The sequence below is a fragment of the Herpailurus yagouaroundi genome, unplaced genomic scaffold (assembly GCF_014898765.1).
Source record: "Herpailurus yagouaroundi ecotype Mexico unplaced genomic scaffold, PumYag 163, whole genome shotgun sequence".
NCBI classification, from domain to species: domain Eukaryota; kingdom Metazoa; phylum Chordata; class Mammalia; order Carnivora; family Felidae; genus Herpailurus; species Herpailurus yagouaroundi.
Genome location: NW_024412404.1, coordinates 11,361,016 through 11,364,424, shown reverse-complemented (window position 1 = coordinate 11,364,424; position 3,409 = coordinate 11,361,016). Strand labels below are relative to the sequence as shown.

Genomic DNA, 3,409 nt, shown 5'->3' with positions numbered 1-3,409 from the left:
AGCACCAAGGAAACATCTTCTGCTGGGGTCAATAAAAAGGAGAATCCTCATTCCTCAACCAGGAATATGGGTAACTGGAATTTTAAAGAAGGATTAAAAAAAATGCTGATTTTTCCCTGTTAGGGAAAAGAAAAATAAAACTCTAGGAGTATTTATGGGATTTAGTTTTAAAAAGCAACTTCCCAGGGGGCAGTCCACAACCATCGGCCTGTCCCCCCACCACCGGCCACCCAACGTTTCTGCTTCTCTGTTATTCAGCACACTTAGCATTTGTCCTCCAGGCCCCCTGTGTGGACGCAAGAGGGCCTGCTTTGAACCTGATTTGCCAGAAATTTTAATGCATCTTTTCCAAGCGACTCCATTTAGTTGAGGTTTGACAATGAAAAGCAAGGTTTTTTGTTTTGTTTTGTTTTTTTGTTCTTTTTTTTTTTTTTTTTTTTTTCCTGGACGGTGAACACGAACCACTGCATTGTCTAACCTTACATACGCTTTTCTGTGTTCCAAGTCCTTTCCCTGGACGGTCCTCCGTTGCCGGTGAGGTGGGCGGAGCCCATCCCCGGTCAGGGATGAGGGAACGGAGCGCTGCGGGCTTGCCCATGGTGGCCCCCAGGGGGGCAAGTGGCAGTCAGGGCCAGCACGCGCACCTCCCTCCCTGGGCCAGGGCGCTGTCCCACTGGCTGTGGGACTTGTAGGCCTGTTTATTTTGGCGGACATTTGCAATAAAACATTTGGTCTTTGGAATGAGTGGAGTGCAAGAAAAATGTCTCTTGGCGGGCAGTGTCACTGTATTTCTTACAGAGAAGAGAGCCCAGGACTGGCAGGTTCCTCTCTTGAAAGGTGGCCGTGATGGATCTGTCTTCCTCCACCGTTATTGGCTCAGAGTGGTTTGCTGGGAGGTGCGGAAGACCATTTGTCTGTATACAAATGTCCAGGATCCTGTGAGTCATCGAAAGTCCTCAAACCCATTCATTTGTGTGTCACGTCATATAGGGATGCTTTTTTATTTCTCCCATGCCCCCATGCGGAGGGGAGGGGGGTTGGGTGGCTGGTTCACCCGGCTGTAAAAACCCAGCAGTACTTACTGAGCCCCGTGTCATGTGTGGATCACCATCTGGGTCTCTTAGCTGTGACATATTCAGTTATACACATGGGTCCTTGACCCCCAAGGGGTCCGGGATGGACTCAAGCTGTCTGCAGCCCCTGGATGTTGGATGTGCTCGTCCGACTCAGGTAAAGAGGCCGCTGTTCCTACTTACGATAAGCATCCAAAAGGGGAGAACGTGGAGTTATCAGTTATCGACACCTTTGTGGGTCAGGCACTGTGAATGGGAAAAATAATAAACTCGTTGTAATGCGTTTGCTTTGGCTTGCAGGGCTGAGAAAAGATGTCATGGAGTTAAGGTCAGAATGTGTGCCCTGGGTGATCCAGTCTTTCCCTCCTGAAAGTGCCTTGGGGAGGAATTTCTCGGAGCTGTCGGTTTATTCAAGAAGGACCTTGTTTGCCTTTGAATACCCACCGCCCTTTGTTTCTGCCTTTCTCTGGCCTACCTGCCCTTCAGATGTGGACGTCATTTCCGTTCTGATCTTATCTCCCACCAGAGGTGAGTGGAGGTGAGAACAGGGGCAGTATCTTTGTGCTCTACACAATGTCCACCTGGTCCCAACACTTTAGGCCTTGGTACATGGTCGTGGCTCTAAGGAGACAGGAGGTGTTGAATCCTTGCCAGTGGTCGCCCTGGAGGGGCCAGGGGATGACTCATGAATTGGGTCCTAGTGTGACCCCACCTCCCGGTTGGCCAGGTTGACATCTGTCGTCATGGCGCACGGTTATCAACGGTGCCTTCCTTTACTTGCAACAAGTCCTCGATGGGACAAGAGAATATCGCCATCCTATTCACAGAAGAAGCAGGTGGCAAAGTGGTCTGCGTAGGGTGACCGAGGGAGAAGGAAGGCAGTGGGTGGGTAGTTACCAAGCTCTGTCCCTTCAACAATTCCGCGAAAGGAAGAGGGCTTATTCCAGATCCTCTTGAAAATATGTCGATTGCTGCCTCTCTCCATCATTTCAGCTCAGTGCCGGCTGGAGCCTCTCAGGACACCGGGCTACATGCGCGAGGCCCTTGGCTCTGAGGGCCAGCCTAGGCGTCCAACCTCATTGCCCAGTCTTCTCTCCTCTATGACCTCATCGCTCTTTCCTCTTGAAGACAAATGCTCTCTGGTTTTCCAGCTTGGTACACTCATCAGCCGATGACATTTGAGAGAACCCAGGAAGTAAAAGGGTTAACAGTGACGCACCAAACGAAGTTAAAGGAAACATGTTGAGAAGGAGCTAGGAAGGTGACTGGTCTCTGGCCCCAGCTTCCCGGGGAGGTCTTCCGGAGGTGGGACAATGACAATGCTGGCGGGAGAGGCTGCTCAGAGAGCTTCAATTGTCCAATAGAAAGGGGCATCCAGGAGCCCTTAAAGGTGTAGCAGCACAGCAGCAGACGGTCCCAGCTGTGGCTGTAGCCGAAATCCCGGCAGAGAGCTGGAGACACAGGCATGCCGAGCCTTCACTCTTCCGGTTGAGCTCTGGCCCTCAGGAAGGGCAGACGGCCCATAGTCACCTGTGGTCACCCTCTGATCAACCCTCAAGCCAGGCCCCTGGGAAGGGTCTGGCCTGAGACTCTCCGTCTTCTCCCTCCTCCAGGGCAAGGTGCTTTCCCCAAGGCTCTGGGCTGGCTGGCTTCACTTCTTGGCCACCAACCATGGACTCTGGCCCTTGAGGAGGCATAGAAAAGGGGAAGGTTGAGGAGGAGCCCTACCAGTGATCGGCACGTGGGGATACCTCTCCGGACCAGGGGGATCCCACAGACCTGGCCGACCCAGGCAGACTCCCGGCGTGGGCCCCCCTTCCTACCTGCTTTCTTCTGTAGAAATCTCATTTGCCCTCCCTTGACTGGAGAAGCAAGTATGGCCCGGGATTATGCTCAATGGAAGATTGTGCCTGGGATGGCGGGCAAGGCAAGGGGAGGACTGCTTGTCTGCGGAGCCAGCTCCTCCTTCTGTCCTCTGTCCTCCCTCCCTGGCAAACTCTGTCCTCCCTTCATTCTGGCCACACTGGCTGCCACAGAGTCCTCTGGCTGTGCCCTCATTTAGCACTTAGCACATACGTCTTTGCATTGCTGGGCACCCCTGTTAAATCCTGGAGGGCAGGCTGTGTCTCACAGTCCATAGGAGCCCTGGCCTTCCTGCCCCACTGCCTGCACATAGTAGGTGCTTCACCAAGTAGACTGTTAGCTCGGCAGGTCATGGATGTTTATGAACCTTGGCCATGGGAGGGAGGCATTGAGCTAGGTCTCTAGGTGCCTAATGCATTAGACAGTCCCTCCCCTCTAAGAGTTCACTGTCTGGGTTGGAAGACTGACTTTTC

General features: G+C 52.9%; 1 long non-coding RNA gene across 1 annotated transcript; it reads right to left on the bottom strand.

Annotated features, from left to right (window-relative positions):
* Positions 1-318: 318 nt before the first annotated feature.
* LOC121036732 (uncharacterized) lies at positions 319-2,560 on the bottom strand. Its single transcript, XR_005793463.1, has 2 exons — positions 1,549-2,560; positions 319-1,319 (listed from the first exon to the last, which is right to left on the bottom strand). It is a non-coding gene; the product is annotated as an uncharacterized LOC121036732 (long non-coding RNA).
* Between the last annotated feature and the right edge of the window lie 849 nt (positions 2,561-3,409).